General features: G+C 36.4%; 1 protein-coding gene across 1 annotated transcript in view; it reads right to left on the reverse strand.

The window, feature by feature from the left end:
• RNF13 (ring finger protein 13) overlaps positions 1 to 22,474 on the reverse strand; it is a 156,392-nt gene that overhangs the window by 133,449 nt on the left and 469 nt on the right. The gene's annotated exons all lie outside the window — the stretch shown is intronic.

Genomic DNA, 22,474 nt, shown 5'->3' on the forward strand with positions numbered 1-22,474 from the left:
GTTGCTGGGGGGCTGCAGGTAGGAGTCAAGAAAGGGGTGGTAGGCAGCTAGGAATGGGGAATGACTGTCCATGGGTATGGGGGTTTTTTGGGGAGTGATAAAAATTTAGATTGTGGTGATGGTTGCACAGCTCTATAAATATATTAAAAATCACTGTGCTGGCATTGCCTCAGTGGCTCAGTCGGTTAAGCGTCTGCCTTCAGCTCAGGTCATGATCCCAGGGTGCTGGGATGAAGCCCCGAGTCGGGCTCCCTGCTCAACAAGGAGCCTACTTCTCCCTCTCCCTCCCGCTCCCCCTACTTGTGCTCGCTTTCTGACATATAAAATTTCTTAAAAATCACTGTGCTGTTCACTTTAAATGGGTAAATCTTATGGTGTGTGAATTAAGTCTATAGAGTTTTTTTTTTAAGTATAGATTTGTTGATATTAGTTTCTTAGGTAAAATATATTATATATCTCTGTGCAGAAAAGAATTAACATGGCAGGCTTGAGGCTGCTATCCTTAGAAAGACCTGCTTGCCAGGCTGGCCCTTCACAGGCATCTGGGAACTCAGATTTCAGGAGGGTTCCCATCATTCCTGATAAGAATGGCTCATTTTGTCTGAACTTGCAAAGTGGTTATGTTGAAAACACATTTTCTTTCTGGGAATCTGAACTTTTGAACATGCTAGGCAGACGGTGCCTACAGAAAAGTCCCCAACAGAAACCCCAGGCACTGAGCTTCCCTGGTAGACATTTCACATGTGTTGTCATAACTGAGTGCTGAGGAATTAAGCATATACTGTACGATTCCATTGAGAGAGGACTCTTAAAAGCTTACATCCGGTCTTCTCTGGTCTTTATCCCATGTGCCTTTTCCTTTGCTCATTTTGCTTTGTATTCTTTCATTCTAATAAATCACAGTTATGAGTACAACAAGATGCTGAATCCTGTAAGTCATTCTAGTACATCATTGAAACTGCAGGTATTCTTAGAAATCCCCAGCACAACCACACTAGATAATTTCTGGCCAGAAATCATACCATTAAAAAAAATGCAAATCCTTATAAAATAAGGTATAGTTACTACTAAACCTTGTTAGAAAGAATAAATATGCAGTATGTTGACTACTGATCTGTTTGAGAAACTTAATCTGAGTAAGAACTATGATTTTCTCTGTAAAATTCTGGAATTTCCAGTCAACTTTGAGGGGAAGGAGAAAGAGCTTAGAAGAAAAATAACTCTAAAGGTATAATAATCACAACAACTATTACTGATCACTAAGTGCCAAGCATTTCTCTAAGCATGTTATCAAGTTAAACTCATCTAAACCTCATAACTCCCTTTTCATAGATGGGGAGAACTTAGGTATTGGTAAGTAACCTCCTCAAGGTCAAACAATGGATAATGGCAGAGCCAGGGTTCAAACCCAGGCAGCTTCCAAAATCCACACCCTAAAGGCTGAAGGACAATAACATCAATAACCAAGGTTGATGTTCAAAAGGTAATGACCCTATGCTTAAACAGATACTCAAGGGCTTCAAACCAATGCTCATGGCACAACAACCACTAGATTGTTTCCTTCTTTTACTCTGGATATGAGGGGGAGGAGAGGGCTGAGAGAGAGGGACTGCATATGTGTATATTTAACAATATGCAGTTAGTTTGGTTATACTTATTTTTGCTTTTATTGCCTTTTTAAAAATAACACATTCTGGAGTTTTTATAGTCTCTATTTACAAAACTAGTTCTTGTTCATTGTAGAAAATGCACAAAAAATTTAAATCACTCATAATCACGAAATTAAGGAATAACTAGTGTCTGTTTTTTGATGTATAACCTTCCATTCTTTATATGTACATTCAAATATCTATTTAGCAAAACTGGGGATATACGATATGTGCATGTTGTTTTGTTAAATGTATTCTTTTCACTTCATATATTGTGAATATTTTCCTAATTCATTAACTATACTTGAAAAAATTAAAAAATTTCAAACCCTATGCCATAACATCTCCTGGAGAACCACTGCAGATAGCAAGTCCTGGAGGCCCTCTGGGGCTTCCACGCCTTCTAAACACTTTTTTTTTTTAATGTATTTAATACATTGGGTTTCCACACTTGACTTTGTTTATACAAAATGAAAACTACTGGTTTAAAACATAGTGTATAATGACCACACATCATTCCATATAAATGTGCTATAACGGATTTAATGGAATCTCTATTGTTGGAATTTTTTTTTACTATTATAGACTCTTCAATAAGTACTCTTGTAGTTAAACCTTATAGGCACACTCTTAGCTTTTTGAAGGTCATAGAAGTGAGTAGTAGTAGTATAACTGTGACAAGAAATAGGAGATCTAGTATTTGACAGACCTAGGTTTATGTTGCAGTACTGACACATACTAACTGTGATTTTGAGACAAAATGATTAAGTTACTTCATCATAAAATCAGATTATTTAGGATTTAAAAAGACAACTCTGGAATAAATACAAATATGCATATAAGGAATTAACAGCAGTGGAATACAGGAGGAAGAAAATTTGGGTGGTGCTGCCAAAAGACAAAAGAGGAAATACTGAAGGAGAACTACAGTTAGTGGAGGTGAGTACAATACGGGAATTTTTTTCACTTAATGTTTGTGAAATATTCTGGTGGACATGTAAACAGATAGTGATAAATAGAAGTCAGGAGCTCTACCCAAAGCATACAGAGATTTAGGAATCATCAACAAATAGGTGATAACTAAAGTGATCTTAATGTAAAAGTGAAAATTAAAAAGAGAAGAGAGCTAAAGAAAACTGAAGAATATCTACATTTAAGGGTCTGGAGAAAGGGAAAATAAAAAGAGAAAGATTGATTTCACAGAAGAAAGAAAAGAATTTTGAAATCAATGTGGGGGGAAGGCAAGCAGTTAATCAACAGAAGTAAATGATTAAGAAGGAGCAAAAAGTCTAAAATCTTCAGAGTCTGCCCAACCTAAACAATTTTATTCCCCAGTAGTCCAACAGGTATACTTGCTCTGATCAACTCATGACTTGCAAGAATGCGCCCTGCTGTCACCAGCTCTATACCTTTGTGTTGCCCAGAAATTTAAAATACACTCCTCTATCTTCAAAGGAAAACTTAGGAGAAAACTAAGAATCCTATGGTATCATAACAAAATTTTATGTGTAACTACACACAATTTCTGTAAAAAAAAAAAAAAAGAAAAAGAAAAAAGAAAAGAAAAGAAAAGAAAAATCCATGGTTATTAACACACATTCTCAAAAAAACAAAAAAACACACAAAAATCATACAAATCTCCAAGTAGTGTTCCAGAGAGAAAAGTTAATAAGCTTAAATCCTTCAATGCTTTCTTGTAGCACTTAAACTACTGGGTTAAGATATAGACTGTCAAACTGTATTATTAGATAACATTACTTATTACAAAAAGGACTTCCTAACTTATAGAAAAGCATGACAAGGGGAAAAACTGTAATTATAAAAGCTTGTCACCAAAACAAAAACATTCCCTGAAACATTCTTGAAATCAAGTGCGACCGTTAAAGAAATGTGGAAGCTACTCATGGACTATTACAAAAAGTGGCTGCTTTCCTATAGACTACGCTGCTTTGATATACAACCACATATGCTTGTTTGTCACAATCCAGTATACTCTTCGTTGAATAGTAAAGCTGCACCCAGATGAACGTAAGGCTTCTCAGTGAAGATATATATTGATATGCTATATTCCCAGTCTGTATTCTTCTACAAAGCTAGTGAAACCTGGTGTCAGGTTATGCCCAATCATTTATTGAGAGTGTTAATGTCAATCAGAACCCCTCACTGCTCAGGCAGAGTGGGTTTTATACCTTTCTTCCCCATTACAATTCTCACTAGCCTCTTTTCTTTGAATTAATTCAACTACTGGAGCCTCTATAATAGAATTCAATAAAGTATTTTTTGTTGTGACTTTTATCACCCCCCAAATAGAACACATTCTACTGAGGACATTTCTTTAGAACCATGTATAGAAAGAACACACAGAAAAGCCTTCTAATAAAATTGAAGTCACCACCTTGGCCCTTCTGGCCAACCAAGCAGTCTAAGTTTTAGCAAGCACCTTTAGCCTGTGTGATTAACTAAACATTTCATGGTATATCTATAGATCATGCATTGTTTCCTAGAAAGTCTGGGAACCAAACACTCTTATACAATCTGTACCCCCCCAGGGTACCAATACACAGGCACCAATCCCAGGCACCAATACACAACCTCCAGGCACCAAGGTGTCTGTAGCTTCACGCAATCAAGAAGTGTTACAGACCACTGTGTTCCCCTTTTACTGATTAACTGCCCTAAAGTTCCTTTAAAAATCTTTGGGCCAGGCAGAAACCTCAGAGTTGGTTTTTGGACAAGAGGCAGCCCTTTGCCCAGATGGTGGGCATCCTAAATAAAGCTCATATTCCTTTCCTTTACCCCACCCCCCAAGTTTTTTTTTTTTTAATTTACTTGAGAGAGAGCCCAGAGACAGTATGAATGGTGGGGAGGTGCAGAGGGAAAGGAAGAAGCAGACTCCCCACTGACCAGGGAGCCAGACGAGGGGCTCCAATCCCAGGACTCTGGGATCACAACCCAAGCTGAAGGCAGACTTTTAACTGACAGAGCCACCCAGGTGCCCATTTCTCCAAGTTTTTATTTAAATTCCAGCTAGTGGGGTGCCTGGGTGGCTCAGCTGTTTAAGTGTCTGACTCTGGATTTCAGCTCAAATCATGATCTCAGGGTCATAAGATCAAGCCCCACGTCAGGGGTTTGCTCAGTGTGGAGTCAGCTTATTCCTATCCCACTCCCCCATCCATCCCCCCCAACCCCCCCCCCCCGCTTTCAGGAGCTAACTTGTGCCCTCTCTCAAACAAATAAATAAATATTTCAAAAAATTTAAATTCCAGCTAGTTAACATACAGTGTAATGTAAGTTTCAGGTATAGAATTAGTGATTCATCACTTACATACAATACCCAGTGCTCATCACAATCATATTTCTTTCCAGTCAAAACTTGTCTCTTGAGGGTGCCTGGGTGGCTCAGTCTTTAAGCGTCTGCCTTCAGCTCAGGGCGTGATCCCAGAGTCCTGGGATAGAGGCACACAGCGGGCTCCTCCACTGCGAGCCTGCTTCTTTCTCTCCCACTCCCCCTGCTTGTGTTCCCTCTCTCGCTGGCTGTCTCTCTCTGTCAAATAAATAAATAAAATCTCTAAAAAAAAAAATTGTCTCTTGAGTATTGGCTTTTCAAGCAACAAGCAGCTGAACTTGGGTTTTTTTGGTAACAAACTCTTGCTAGTTACAAATACCTATCTCTTTTCCTCCATCCCGCCCTCTCTCTCCCTTTCCCTATCTTTCCCTCTCTTTCTCTTTCCTTCTCTCCCTCTCTCTTGATAATTACCAAAAATAGAGCATGACTCTATATTCATTCTAAGTATTCCTATAATCAGAATAAGGCTGCATTTCTTCAAAGGAAGTATATAGTAGATAATACGCTAGAAATCCTTGAGAACTACCAAGCAAATTTCTTAGAGGTAGAGCCATCACCACGATCTCTGATCATATCTAATTGTGCCTACTACTTGACAGAACTTGGTCATGGTGTTGTTGAATTTGGTTTGCTAGGATTGAGGATTTTTCCATCAATATTCATAAGAAATACTGGTCTGTAGTTTTCTTGTAGTATCTTAGTCTGGCTTTGGTATCAGAATAATTCTGGTCTTACACAATGAGCTAGGAAGTATTCCCTCCTCTTCAACTTTTTAGAAGAGTTTAAGAAGGATTGGTATTATTGTTTTTAAAAATATTTGGTAGACTTCACCAGTGAAGCCATCTGGTCCTGAGCTTTTCTTGCTTGGGAGGTTTTTAATATTGATTTGATCTCCTTACTAGTCATCAAATCTATTCAGATTTTCTATTACTTTATGACTCAGTCTTGGTAGGTTGTGTGTTCCATTTCAACTAGGTTATCCAATTTTTTGCTTTACAATTGTTCACAGTATTCTTTCATAATCCTTTTCATTTCTGTAAAATTGGTAATGTTTCCTCTTTCATGTCTGATTTTAGTTGAGCCTTCTTTTATTCCTTAAATCTGACTAAATAAAGGTTTATTAATTTTGTTGATCTTTTCAAAGAACAAACCCTTGATTGTTACTTTTCTCTCAGCCTTTTTTTTCAGAACTTGAGCACCCTGGCTGGCACTTGTTGTTGTTGTTATTATTATCATCATCATCTGTATTATTATTATTATTATCATTATCTGTATGGCCGAACAGAGCAAAGATACCAGTTACTCATCTAATGCTGGTCTGGGATTTGCATAATTTAAAATTTAAAAATTTAAAACTTCCCCAAGCATCACAGTAAATCACTAACCTCATATTTAAATCTGTGACAATACCATACAATTCATCTATACAAAATTACATTCTAAACCTTCATTTTACAAATGAGAATGCATTTAATAAGTGTTTAAGACCAACAACTCTTAGGAAATTCCCTTCCAAACAACTTTTTATTCTGAAGATAACTCACATTCTAACATCAACTAGTTCAATGCCAAATAACACTCATGAAACAGCTAATCACCTCCATAGGAAAGCCTCTGAATAAGCTCATACCCTATTGTTTCTCAAGCTATTTTCCTGAGTATGACCAGCATTCCAAAAATGGACTAAAATATTCCACTGCTAAAATAATGGTAATCTTTTCCTAATTTGCCAAACGATTTAATGGATAGTAATTTCAATTTGCTTTTCTCCATAAATGAATTTTATATTACAAAATGCATCAAAAGAATATATTCATATATTCATATACTATAGCAAGTGCTAACAGAAAAAAATAAGTGAACAGCTAGTTAACTACTTTAGTGTAAAATTTATAATACCCAAATCACATTCCATAAAATAGACAAATGTGCTAATGGTCATGTACATATGTGTATATATATGTATAATGTGTATATATATATATATATATATAATGTTTCCTCCAAATAGTATAATCACTTGTATGAATTGAGAACATCAATAACTTCAGTGTTCCCTAAAAAGCATCATGACTTCCAAGAGTTTTAACAACTCGGAACTACTAATATAAATTCCCATAAAGCATGGCTTTTAAAGAAATGGTTGAGAGGCATAAAAGTGTTACAAAAGAAAAAACAACAAGGCCTAATTAACTTTTTAAGCAAAAATAAGATGCCTAATAGTTCTTTGCAAGGAAACTGTAGGTTGCCCATCTAATTTCTCTAATGTGAAGCCATCAAAACTAAAAGCAAGCCTCATCTAAGATTTTTAACCATTACTATCAACCAAAGCAAAATTTTTTCAGGTTCTGTGACAATGGTTTACAATTTGATTTTTCCAACAAATGAAACAAAATGAACAAATTTGTAACTTCAAAAGCTTAGTGAATAGCAAAACATCAATTCTTTCCAGCCTCAGGGCCTCATACAAGCTATTCCCAATGTTCAGTACATAGTCACATTGACGTTTTTCCACCATAGAAACAATACTATTTTCCTCAAAATACCAACTATAACAGAATCAAGAATATTTCCACTGTTAAGTGACAGAATTCATGTCCTGTTCGTCCATAACATATACCTTCTTTGTCTTATGCAGAAATAAATGAGTTCTTTTTTATATTAAACATTATTGAGCATTAGGCATTAAAAATAGAATTAATCAATTGTGGTATGTACGTATAATGCAATTCTCTACACCAATGAAAATGAACAAAAGCTATATAATACAGATTAATTTCACAACAATAACCCTAAGCCAAAGAAGCCACAAGGAATGCAAACATAATTCCATTCATACGAAGTTCTTTAAAAGACAAAGCAGATGACATTATGCAGAGATTCACATTTAAAAAGTAAAAACAAAGAAAAATGAGGAAGTTATCATAAAAATAAGACAGTGGGTACTTCAAGGGTAAGACAGGGGAGTGTGATCAGGGAAAGGGTGCTTCTAGTATGCCACCGATATTCCATATCTCAACCTGGGCCGTGGTGAGGTGGGAATTTGCATTATCATTATTCCTTAAAACCATACAGAAATGTTTAATGCACTGTCGTTTCTATAATTCTAACCATTTTTTGAAAGAAAGAAAAAAAAAACCCAAGAACAAAGCAGCCTGCCATTTAAAACAAGATTTTTTTGTTTTGTTTTTCTGGCTACGTAGAAATGTTATAAAAGCTGGCAAGTAGTAGCTTACCAAGATCACACTCACACTAAGCGTGTCAACAAATATGCAACTGTTAAAATCCAGACTCATATTCAACCCCAGTTACATCTTCTCCTTCAGTGCACAGGAGATGATATCTGGTAATGTATATTACTCCTATTATTAACATGTACTCCAGCTGCTTATCACCAAGGATGTTTGGAAAATACGCTTTAGTCCAGTACAGCACTTATCACCTGGGGGCCTATGATACAAATTTTAAACAATGTCCCCTAGTGAATCCTTAGATCAAGCCAAATTTGGAGAACACTGTTCTCAGCCAGACACTGGCAATTGGCACAGCGAGTCATTATTCATAAACTTCAAGTCAAAGAGGTTTGGAGTAGAGGGAGCGAATTAGAGTAAGAAAAAAAAAAGAAGGAAATAGGAATGCTAACAAAAATACACTTCGGAATTCTCTCAAATACAACTGTTGTCACCAGTGCCATAGCCACCCAACAAACAAGAAGAAGACAATAGAAATGAAATCGCTTTCATGGATATGAGAGTCTTAAGCACCATTTAAGGAAACATGACAGGAAACTGTTTCCTAGATTATCAAAATATCATGCTCGGTATACTTCAAAATATCAATCTCCTGAACCAGAATATTTTTTTAGGATGCTTCACACAAAAGTCACCACCATCGCTATAGATACATCAGTAGAGAACTTAATTTTAAGCCAGGTACTCTGCTGAGTATCTGACAGGACTGTTTTCCCATCAAATCCTCAGAATAACCTTCTCAAGTAAAATGAAAAACAAAAACAATGTATAGGAAAATGTGCTATCATTCCAGTTTCCCTACTTTAGGGAACTCGATTTCTATATGTACTAGAGACGGTGTGAATAAATAAACCAATTTCCGTACCCATTATCTCAGCCCCTAGCCCTCCCTATTTATGCAGAATTTCTGAACAAAAAGCTGAGCATGCCCAATGACCCATACAGTTTGGATGGAAGCATGAAATCTGGCCTACTATGTTAATTGTGGAGGAGCATGGGATACCAGATCAAGTTATGCCATTCCTCCTGATAACTGTTTCTTTACAATATCACCCCAGGGGCGCCTGGGTGGCTCAGTCAGTTGAGTGTCGGACCCTTGATCTCGGCTCAGGTCTTGATGTCAGGGCCATGACTTCAAGCCCCACTTTGGGCTCCAAGCTGGATGTGGAACCAACTTAAAGTAAAAATAAATAAAATATCACTCAGAGCTCTATTCCTGGCCTTCTTTTGTGTACACCACAGTCTCCCTTGGCAAATGCCTGCAACCTGCCTCTGTACCCACCATGCCTCACTTCTTAGTCTCCTCTATTTTTTTTAAACTTCTCATAATATTCATTACTTTCTATCACATTACAGTTTCCTTAAATGTTATGTTTATGGTTTAGTGTCCATCTTTGCTGCGAGACTACAAACTACTTCAAAACAGGAATCTTTAATTTACAAATGTATCACAAGCATCTAAACAGTACATGGCATGTATTATGTGTTTAATATTTGTAGAATGAATGCACAAATGACCTCTCTTGGTATTATCTTCTGCAGAGCCTCTGAATGTGGCCATCCCTTAATCATGGTTAAAAAAAAAAAAATTAAGACCTTAACACTAAAAGTATTTTATATGTACATTAAAAAAATGAATAAATATGATAAAACAATCTGTTAATACATATAAACTCTGAGTGGTGGAACTCTGTATTTTCTTTATATTCAGCTGCATGTTTTTAAAATTAAAAAATTAAAACTTTTCTAAAAGTCTATTTCATTTATATAATGTATACCAAACAAAAGCCTAAAAGAAAATACACAGAAATCTTAACCAAAATCCATTCCATTTGTTCAAGTTTTCTAAGTGCACATTACTTTCATACCAAAAAAAAAAAAAAGTTAATGAGCAAGCAATAAGGTCGTCTCATTCATAAGTCTATTCACAATTTAAAAATGAAATGATGTCTTCTGAAGTGAAATGAACAATCAAAAAAATGTGAAAAAAGGGCATATCTTAAGCTGGAAGTTAAGAAATCCTTTGTCATTTTCTCTCTGTAAAGCATTCAAAACGTCCATCCCATGCTATAGTCCTTTTAGATATTATTGCCATAAAGTTCAAAAGTAGCAGCCATTTGGGCTCCAAGGAATGTACATCAGTTGACAATAAATCACTATGAACCACAGGCAATAGCTTAACTGTGATGCCATGGATTACTAGCTCCCCACTTCATTGCCAAGGAGCTCAGCACTGTGCTCAAAACCAAAAACATGACCAAACCAATACCAAAACTTCAAGTTTTTAAGTGTACCTCCTGGAACCACTCCAGGGATCAATTTTGTAATGGCTGCGTTCAATTACGAGACAGAAACTAAAGTAAATTAAACAGAGAATGTTTGACAGAAGTAATTAGTAAACGATGATGGAATAACTATAAAGATGTAACAGGGATGGCAAGGAGCAGGAGAGAAGGTAAATACATACAGTTTATAGTATGTCAATTATAAGTCAATAAAGAAGTTTTTAATTTTTTATTAAACTATGATGGGAAGTATTTTTTCCCTTCCCCCCCCTTCTTTTTTTTCCCCTTTTTTTCCCCCTTGGGCCCCTCCCCAAGGCTGGGGTTTCTCACTGGAGAAGGTATGGTTGCAGCACACTAGAGAGAATTTCACCAGGCTATCAAAATCAGAGTTGGTCCAATGTTGCCAGGCAAGCAGGAAAGAATGCTTTGGAGTGCAGGCAAGCTGAGGCTGGTTGACAGGTGTGCAGAGGTACTCAGGACACTACTGGAGGCACAAGGCCTGGAATGCACAGTATCCATGTCAAGAGAACTGCAGGAAACAATTCCCGAGGTAAAGATAAGCCAAGACTGGTGGGCCCATGTGCAGAGGTAGTCAAGGTACTGAAGGCATGAGGCCCAAGGTGCAAGACACCCACTTCAGAAGGCTGTGGCAAAATAGTCACCAGGTCTCAACTGGGGCTGTGAGATCACTAAGGGCTTCTGTACTGGGGGGACATGGCTGAGGCAATCACCAGATGTCCTCAACCATATGGACTGCTGATGGACCGTGCAACAAGAGCAAGAAAAGGAAAACACGGGTCACAGGAACAAGGAAGAAAAAACCCTTCTCTAGTAAGTTCCCTCTAGCACTCTGTCCCCTCAGCACCCTGTCCCCTTCAGGACCTGATAAAGCTTAACATTGTGCTCCTTGTAAAAGAGAACTGCTTGGAGTCCAGTCCTTTATGTGGAACAGGTATTGATGGGGAAGTCCGGAGCAGAAAGAAATAAATTGGTAACTGACATGGTTATCTTTGACAGTATTTAAATAAGGCAGTGTTTCACTTAACCAACAGGAGAAAAAGGAAAATAAATATATGGCCATTAGCACATTAAGGCACAGAATCTGAAAGAGCACCAACAGCCTCTTTGAAGTATCATTTATTTTTAAAAGCCACACAAATTTCATATTTTATTCTAGGCTATTATCCATGTATACTGTAAAACAAAAATGTTTTCAATTACACAACAATTGATTGTTATGTTTATCAGCTTCTAGAGGCAGCCCACATTCCCTGACTGGTGGGCCCCTTTCTCCACCTCCAAAGCCAGCAATGGCAGATGACACCTTTCACACGACATAATTCTGAACTCCTCTCCTGCTTCCTTCTTCTGAACACCCTACCTGGATAATCCAGGATAATCTTCTACCCCAAAGTCCTTAACCATATTTGCAAAGTTCCTTTTATTACATAAGATAATATATTCACAGGTTCCAGATATTAGGATGTGGACATCTTTGTGGTCACTGTTCTACCACAGTAATTATTCCATTTCTCATCTTGATCTCAGCTCAGGTTTTAACCTTGGGTCGTGGGTTCAAGCTCTACCTTGGGCTCCATGCTGGGCATGGAGCCTACTTTAAAAAAAAAAAAAAAAAAGAAAGGAAAAGAAAATATTGACTACCCATAATGTTAACATTCACACATAACATTAGTGTTTGTCCTCGTGTGTTGCAGTTAGTTCTCACAGTTGATTCTAATACACCCTTGATCTCCAAACCTTACTTTCAGCTCTTCTTCCTTACTGCCACCCAGTTAACCCATAATGACCCCCAGCTCAGCCAACATACAAGGCACAAAGGCAACCTTATGATATACTCCATAACCAGTTGCCAGAATTTCTTAAAATCTAATCCCTTATTCTATACCATTAACTTTATTCACAATGGTTCTGCTTCTCTGATCCGACCATGAGTGACAGTGTTTTTTTCCATGCATATTTTGCATCATTTGTTATCATGTTATATCATGGCTTATATGATTTTTAGCTGAAAGTTGTATCAAACATGTCCCCTTTGTAATAAAACTTCTCACAACATGTTAATTCTTGAGCCATTATATAGCTCAATCATGACTTTGTCTAACCATTCCTCAACTGTTAATATTAAGATGAATTCAACTAGTGCCATTACAAATAATTCTATGATTAAAATAAATATCTTTACACATTTCTGATTTTCTTAGGATAAATTCCTAGATGTGGAATCACTACACCAAAGAAACATTTAAGACTTAATACATTTACACTTCTAGATAAGTGTGCGTTTCATTGCACTAATTATCCTCTACTCATCTTAGTTGATGTTAGGTAAAGTTATAGGATACAAATAGCTAATGTTTATTGAATGCTTATTACATTTTTGGCTAAGTACTCAATATGCATTATTAATTTTTTTAAGATTTTATTTATTTGACAGAGACAGAGACAGGGAACACAAGCAAGGGGAGTGTGAGAGGGAGAAGCAGGCTTCCCGCAGAGCAGAGAGCCCGATGCGGGGCTCGATCCAAGGATCCTGGGATCATGACCTGAGCCGAAGGCAGACACTTAACGACTGAGCCACCCAGGCGCCCTGCATTATTGTTTTTAATCCTCACAATACTATCAATCTATAGAGGTCAATTCTACTCTCTTTCCATAAAGAAACTGAGACTTAGATCAGTAACATAAAGTGCTTTAACAATGCCTAATATATAGCAAGCACTTTATAAGTATTTGCTCTTATTTTTAAGTAACTTGCCCAACGCCTCTTATATAGTAGAGCTAATATTCAAATACAGGTCTGTGTCATGAAATCCCAGCCTTTCCAGAGGATCTGATTATTGTATAAGTTTGTATTGCTTTAATTACTTCTGAGGTTGAAACCACTCACGTGTGTATTCGTAGTAAAATTTTAAGGCTAAATATTTGAAAACTTTCAAGAAAAACTGAGAAAGGTAAACTGATGTATATTAATGATAATTTATATACTCCCATCAGCTTCCATTCCAATCTTATTTTTATTACTCATGGATCTCTAAATCAGATTCAGTGATAAGTATGGCTTATCCCTAAGGTTTTCTCTGTCACATCAGAATTAAGTCCCCTCCAAAAGCTTAAAGATAATAAAATGTTCTGTCTTCTATTATAATGGCCAAGTATGTGTAACAAGACACCAGGAATTCACTAGTATAATTAGAAAATCATTCACCACTATGCTGGAAGGACACCCCAAACTATTCATATTTAGGATATTCTCACATCAGAAAAATAAAAATTCTTTAATGTTCCATTTTCCAATTTCTTATCTGTATGATCCAGTTCACATAGGTAAAAAAGAAAGTAAATGACTATTAAAAGCAACGAACGTTACACAAAAAAATCAGTTGTGTTTCTACACAGCAGCAATGAACGATCCAAAAATGAAATTAAGAAACCATTCCATTTAGAAAGGTACCCAAAAGAATAAAATGCCCAGGAGTAAATTTAATCAAGGAGGTGAAAGACCTGTACACTGAAAACTATAAAACACTGCTGAACAAAATCAACAACTTAAATAAATGGAAAAATATACCATGTATTAGGAAGATTGAATATTGTTAAGATGGCAATACTGCTGAAAGCAATCCACAGATTCAATACATTCCCCGACAAAATTCCAATAGCCTTTTATGCAGAAATGGAAGTCAATCCTCAACTTCATATGGTATTGCAAGAAGTTCCAAATAGTCAAAACAATTTTGGTAAAAAGAGTACAAAGCTAAAGTACTCGCACTTCCTGATTTAAAAATCTTTACCGTAAAGCTACAATAACCAAAACAGTGTGGAATGGACCTAACGATAGACATATAGACCAAAAGAATAGAATTAAGATCCGAAATAAACCCATACATCTATGCTCCCTTGATTCTTGACAAAGGTGCCATGACCACTCAATGGGAAAATAACAGTCCCTTCAGGTGGTATTGAACAACTGGATATTCACATACAAACAATAAAGTTGTATCCCAAGCTCCAAATATATATAAGAATTAACTCAAAATATAAGAGCTAAAATGATAGAACTCTTATAAGCAAGTTTTCATGACCTAAGGTTCAGCAATGGAATCTTAGGACATCAAAAGCAAGAGCAACAAAAATAATTGGGCTTCATCAAAATTAAAAACTTTTGTGCATTAAAGGACATTATCAAGAAGTGAAAAGACAACTCACGGAATAGGAGAAAATACTTTTAAATCATAAATCTTTTAAGGATCTAGTATCTGGAATACATAGGAGCATTTACAACTCGATAATACAAAGACAAACAACCCAATTAAAAAATGGACAAAGAACTTGAATAGACATTTCTCTGAAGAAGATATATCCAAAGGGCCAACACCCACATGAAAAGATGCTCAATCTCATCAGTCATTAGGGAAATGCAAATCAAAACCATAGTGAGATACCACTTCATACCTGCAAGGATGGCAATAACATTAATTTTTAAAAGGAAAAGAACAAATGTTGGTGGCAAGGAGAAAAACTGGAACTCTCATACGTTGGCAGTGGGTTTATAGAATAGTTCAGCCACTACTGGAAAACAGTTTGGTGAGTCCTCATAAAGCTAAACACAGGATTATCATATGACCCAACAATTCCATTCCTGGTATATACCCAAAAGAAATGAAAATGGGTACTCAAAACAAATCGTTATATATGAATGTTCACAGCAACAATATTCACAATACCCAAAGGGTAGAGAGAACTCAAGTGTCCATCAACAGATGAACGGATAAAGTATAGTGTATACATATAATAACAATTACTTAGCTGTAAAAAGGAAAGAAGTACTGACAGTTATGACAAAGTTGCTGCAACAACAGGGCAGAACCTTGAAAACAGTATGCCAGACACAAAGGTCACATATGGTATGATTTCATTTCTATGAGATTTCTGTAATGAACAGGAGTTATCCAGTAAATTCAGAGAAATGGAAAGCATACTGGTGGCTGCCAGGGGTTTAGGGCAGCAGGGAATGGGGAGTTACTGCTTAAAGGATATAGGGTTTCAATCTGGAATGATAAAAAATGTTTTGGAACTAGACAAAGTGGTAGTTGCACAACACTGTGAATGTATGAAATGCTGCTCAATTGTTCACTTTAAAATGGTTAATTTCAGGTTATATGAATTTCACCTCAAAAAATTTTGAGCCAATAATGTTAACAATAAATGTTAGACAAATGTGTAAATTACAAGTACAGTTCTTTTTTGAAAGTCGAACATGTAAATTACAAGCACGGTAACTAGATCAATAAAGTGTTCTTCAACATTTTATGAGGTGTTTTTTTTTTTTAATTTTATTTATTTGTCAGGGAGAGAGAGAGAGAGCACACAAGCAGGGGGAGGAGCAGAGGGAGAAGGAGGCTCCCTGCTGAGCAAGGAGCCTGATGTGAGACTCAATATCAGGACCCTGGGATCATGACCTGAACCAAAGGCAGTTGCTTAACACGAAGAGCCACCCAGAAGTCCCCATGAGGTGTTTTATATCTAAGCAAAGTAAAAATTCAATTCCTACTCTCTCTCATGAGTTGATTTAGAAATATTCATCCATCACAAGATGGTATTTCTCCCTGGAAATCCATTCCCTCTTTGAAGTTTAACAGGATATCTCGGTCATTAGAAACTAAGCCTAAACTACAGTCACATTCAATCAAACTTCAACAAATTTCTAGTCCTTTAAGAAAGGATTCTAAATCAAATTCTTATAACTGACCAGAAGTTCTCTTACTTCAATAAGCAGAATATCCCAAAATTTCAGGTGCCTTTTCAATTTATATTAATGTGGCTATGAACATTTAAATGTTCTAATACCCAAATACTTCATAGTTACTGATACCCTGAAACCACAAAATTAACACTGGTCCTCAGACTTTATTGAAGACTAAAAAGAGTTAAAAAGACTGATTTCCTCAAGTAGGACTAGATCATTGAAATAACGTATCTTTCTTGTGTATCATTCTCTTAAGAGGAATGTGAAGGTAGATATGCAAACACCTGATCAGGTTACTTCCTGCATAAAATTTGTTAACAGATTAGTTTTGAACTTTATTCTAAAGGTTGCTTAAACTGTGGCGTAGCAGAGAAAGTTCTTCATAAACTGCCTCTACGACTCCAGCTTTGTCTCTTGCCATTTGTTACTCCTCAGTCTTTCTTCTCTAACCATACAAACTTTTCTTCTCACAGACCCTCATTATGTAAGTGCCTTCTTTCTCTATGCCACCACAATTTAACAAAACTAATTGTTCATCACTCCCATTATCCTTAAACTCCTTGAAGTTAAGGATTATACCTTTTCTGATTTATATACTTAGCACCTGGCACAAAATCAAAGGCTGTTATAAAATTCAAGTATGAAAGTATGAATAACTATTAAGATCCATTATTAAAGTCTAAAATACTATGGCTTGTTTTTCCTATATAATGGCAAAAAGGGAAACTATGTATTAGGCTATACTTTGCTTTATTTTTTAAAATTATAATGCAGTCATAGGAGTAAGTAACATTAATAGATAACATTAATTTTGTAGACTTTTTAAATATCTAGTTCATTAAGTATAAATTCAGCCTGATTACTATACAATGGAAGCGCAGGATCAGCTCTATTTTATCTTCATTAGTAAAATGAAACATTACTGCAATAAATATTTTCTAAGTCTTAAAAGCAGATTTTTCTTTAACTAGAAAATTCCAACATCATTTTATAAATGAGGAAATGAACTGAGAAGTACAGTTATGTAAAGTCACCCAACTATAGTGGACAAGTTTGGTACACCCAGATTCCCTTAATGTTGATGCTTACAGCTTCAGTATAATCTTATTTCCATTTCAACCTCCTAGGCAAGCCAGGCAATGCAATTCACAGCACCCCTCTCTTTTTCCCAATCGTCAATCTAGTGAGTACTTGGGTCCTTAATACTTGCTACATTTAACTGATTCTTTTAAGATCTGGCCCCTGCCTTAACACAATTCTGTCTCCCTATCAAACATTTAACAAATACCTACATTTGTTGCGTATTAAATATATCCAAGCCATTCCACTGGGAAGAGGGGGAAATGGGGAGACACACATGAATAAGAGTAACATAGTCCCTTCTTTCAAAGTGCTCCACAATATTAGTTACAATATGGTATAGTACTCTTATCTATTTAAAATTATGATTTGGGGGCACCTGAGTAGCTCAGGTGGTTAAGTGTCCCACTTTTGATTTCGGCTCAGGTCATGATCTTGGGGTCATGGCGTTGGGCCCTGCGCTCAGCACAGAGTGGGCTTGTCCCTCTTCCTCTACTCCTATCCCCTAACATGCTCTAAAATAAATAAAATCCTTTAAAAAGAATTATGATTTTAAAAATACATAGTATAAGATCTAATTACTTTCCATTATTAAAACAGACCTTATTTGTCCCACTAGAAGATAAGATCCATGAGGACAAAGATTTGTGTCTCTGGTTCACTGATGTACTCTGAGTGCCTAGAACAGGGGCTCTCATAAAAGGTTATTTCAATATTTGTTGAGTGCATAAATAAGTATTAGGATCCAAGTAGTAGGATGATAGCAGTTTCCAATAATGTTGTGCAAGATATGTAAAACTTTCCTTACCCTAGTGTGTGTGCCTAACATCCAATTTTTTATTTCATTGGCCATTTACTCAGACCTTGCATTAAAGAGAACTAAAATTAGTTCAGAGATGGATAAACTATACTGTTTAACATTATGCCCTACCCAACTGCACCAAACCCTAGTAAATCTGCCAAGAAAAGAAACCTACAAGTCCTTCTATCACTTATACTTTTTCAAGTATAGAGGGTCTCCAGATGTGTTCCTTCTTTCTTGTGATAGGTCAGAATTGGTATTATCATCATCATTTTACAGAATGGGGAACTGAAGCCAAAGAATGACTGGCAGAGGGATTCAGTCACAGAATTTCTATTCTTCCTACCACATCATGCAGCCTTCTCCTCTGATCCTTTTGAGATTCTTCTCCCACAGTCCTGACTGTAAATACAATCTCTCTGGGTTCCCTCTTCCTTGCTGCCCCCATAACAAGCACACAGGCTCTCTGATTTTAAAGGTTTTGCTATCAATTCAGGATAACAAAGAGGACAAAAATAACAAATCTGGAGCTATTACAACAATTCAACGTTCAACATGTGTGTATAAATGCCTATGCCTGGCACTATATAAAAATAACGGTATCTTTCCAAGTTCTTACAGTGAAAATCTGGAGCCTCCAATTTACTGCTTCTCTTTTGAAATAATAAATGTGAGCACTCCTAGGTTTCCAAAGTTTTTCCTCTCTACTATCATCCCTCCCATCCTCCCAGGACACAAAATATGTTACAGGAAAAAATAGTGGGTACATCTCTATCAAGTGAGAAATCTGCATTTCTGAGGACTTCAGGAGTTTTATCTCTCCTACGAAACTGACCCACGGGAGAGTGATTGCCTTAGACCACCTCCTCACAACGGGCTTTTCCCTCTTTATGGAGTACACACAACTCCCAGCTCCCACTGTACATTTCCAAATATCTGAACAGCTCAGCATTGACACTAAAATCCCTATCATAAATTCTCGTCCTAAATTCCCTTCCACCAGAACCTGTTCTTCATCATAATCTCCTTAGTTTCATAAATAACATCATTATCCTCCCTCAAAATTTGTCTTAGACCCATACTCAGATCAGTTCCCAGTGTTGATGGCAACATTTTCCAAATCTATACCCTTCCTTGCAATCCCACCATCATCACTTATTGCCTCAACTGTACTGTAATTAAACTCCACGATATTCTTACCTCCAGGCTTAAACTCCTTCACCGCACTTCTATTCCAGATTCATATCCATAAAGACGGCTTCTTCTCAACTTAGAATCATATACAAAATTCTTATCATGGCATCTCCGTACTCTGTATCAATCTATCTTCAGCCTGTTCCTTAAACATACAATCTTGGCAAATGTTCTCTGCTTTCCTACTTCTACTCTCTGCTTGGGTAACATCCTTATGAGAAACAATTTTTCTTCTTCCATCCTCCTCCAATTGCTAATAACCTTTCAAATGATCACATCCTCAACATAAAAGGAAAAAGGCTGAGGCATGTATCATTTATTGAACACATTCTGTCTAGTCCTTTACAAATTATCTTAATCCCCACAAAAGCATAATGGCTTAATACTGTATTTCTAAGGAAGGAATTGAGGAAACAGAGGGCTAACAGAGCTTAGCTAAGATCATCTAAACAAGTAAGAATCCAAAATAACCCCATAGCATTCTGTATTTTTTATTTTATTTTATTTTTATTTGTTTTAATTTATTTTGGTGTTTTTCTTTTTTTTATTTTGCTTAAGAGAATCTTAAGCAGGCTCCACGCCCAGTGTGCAGCCCAAAATGGAGCTCGATTTCACAGCCCTGAGATCATGACCTGAGCTGAAATCAAGAGTCAGATGCTTAACTAACTGAGCCAACTCAGGTGCCCCAGCATTCTGGTCTGGTTTTTTTTTTTTTTTTTTAAATTAAACATGGCACAAGATGGACAAGCTTTATAGTCAGGATGCCTAGGTTCAAATTCCAGTTACTCCACTAAAAATCTGCATGAACTCTTATGGATTTGTAAGGTCTTCATTTCTACTTCTAGAGAAAGGGGATAATTGTATTACTTACCACAACAATAAAAGAATTATATGACATAATGTAAAGTGCTTAGAATTATATTTGGCCCATAGTGTAAAAAAAAAAAAAAATCAGTGTTAGCTACTACTACTGTTGTTTTTATTTCTATGTTAGAATATGTAAACTGACAATACCAATTATATGTTCTCATTGTTTCCAAATCAACTTTTGGGTAAAAGCTTTGTAAAGCTTATACTTTCGATACACTTTACATCGGAATCCGGGGATGTACTGTATGGTGACTAACATAATAAAAAATCATTTAAAAAAAAATATATATATATACTTTCGATACATACTCAATAAATATTTGCAGACTACATGAATTTTTAAACAATTATTAAACCATGCTTTATTAAAAGAAATTCACTTGTCTATTAGTTCTGTTTCCTCTTTTGAGAAAACAAACAATGCTTACTAACTTTCTTCCCTTTTTCAGGTCATATGAAACTACCATATGCAATGCCATATGGTAGTAATATGTCAAATAGTACAAAATACTCTTTTGACTCAAACTCATTTGTCTTCTGATAAACATTATTAACTCCCAGGTTTTAAAATGTCCAAAATGACACTTTTTATTTAAACACTAACCATTCTTAGGTCACAGCAACATGAAGTAAGTATACCATATCTGACCAAGCCACTTCATTTTATACATCTTTATGGCAAGAATTATAAAACATAAAATGCTTTAACTCAGAGATATAAACTTATCATACCCATAGTCCTGCCTTAACTTTGTTAAAATTAGTGCCTGAAAAACTTCTGATAAATATGTCAAAAGAAGGGTGTTGAATGCTAGTAACAGTTTAGGCCCCTCCCAAAATGCTTGAGAGAAATTAGCTTTAAACAAGGATAGATGAGAACTTACCTCAAACCCTTCACTATTATTAAACCTCACAAACCAAGAGTATGTCCACATCATTTACTATTACGCATGGAAACAGCATGCTGGTAAAAATATATATTAATAAAACAGTTGTCATTTCTGACACAGAAATAACCGGGCTTCTACCCAATCATTTCAAAAACAAAACAACAAAAAACCCCAAAACTTTGAGGCTTAACTATGTAAAAGACATTTTATTTCAAATCATTCCTACAGTTCTCCCCTTACTCACAGGTAATGTCACAGAACTAGTAAGTGGCAGAGCTGAAGGCCGGACCCAAAGAAATCTGGGAGCCACTGTTTTGCCATAATCCACAATATGGTATACGTTTACATCTTCCTCTTCATACACACATATTTTTTTTAAAACTGAAGCAAAACCTTCATAAAATAATATTTAGTCTTACTCCGTAGGATGTCCTCTGATATTTTTTTCTTTCTAACGTTAATGTCAATGCACTAAATTGATTCCAAAATCCATTAATAAATCTTATGGGATCCAAACTACAGCACTGCACTACACTTTTTACCTTCTGTTTAAAATTCCTTTTAACTAGTACAAGTCCAGTTTTGTTTACTACAAGTCCAGTTTTGAGGAGACCTAATCTCCTCAACCCATTAAAAACGGTCCTTAAATAGATAAAACCCTTGCAAGCCCATCCTTAAATCTTGAATTGATCTGTTTCTCCACTACAACCCTTTGGAGGCACACCCATCTTATTTATATTGTATCAAAAACTGCAGATGTTCTCCTTGGAGAACAACAGATCATTGTTGAAAGGAATGCGTTCGTTTTCACTGTTCCTGCTGCATCACCGAGGAACATTTAACATTCAGGCAAGTTTGGGGCAACAGAAACGGACCTGAGCAGCTGCCCACGGTGCTGAAACAGAGGATGGAACAATAATTTTGGAAATTTACTACTGCCAGATTACGACAAAATAGAGGCATTCACCAAAAACTAGCAGAAAATACTCAGTGGCAGCCACTAAAGTTGCCTGAGTGCTTCTGGGATCGCTTGGCTTCTGTGTCTGTCCACTCCCTGACTAGGACAGAGTTCTCTTATCAGTGCGGGTCAACTCCGTAAGTGTCCTGGCAGAGCTGCCGGCCTTAAGAGGACATGGACATGAAATCTGTCCCTAGTAGAGTAACGTCCCACCTTCAACCTAAGCATCCAGTGGGGTACGGAAGGAGATTACAAAGAAAGGAGGTGACTGCCCTCCTTTTTTCAAAGGCTACACAGTCCCCGCAACTTAAGGCAAGTGATTTCATTCAGAGACTTCACTGCAGGTACTTGACCAAGAGACGCCTTCCGAACGAACATCTTT

Source organism: Ailuropoda melanoleuca, chromosome 6 (assembly GCF_002007445.2).
Source record: "Ailuropoda melanoleuca isolate Jingjing chromosome 6, ASM200744v2, whole genome shotgun sequence".
Classification (NCBI taxonomy): Eukaryota; Metazoa; Chordata; class Mammalia; order Carnivora; family Ursidae; genus Ailuropoda; species Ailuropoda melanoleuca.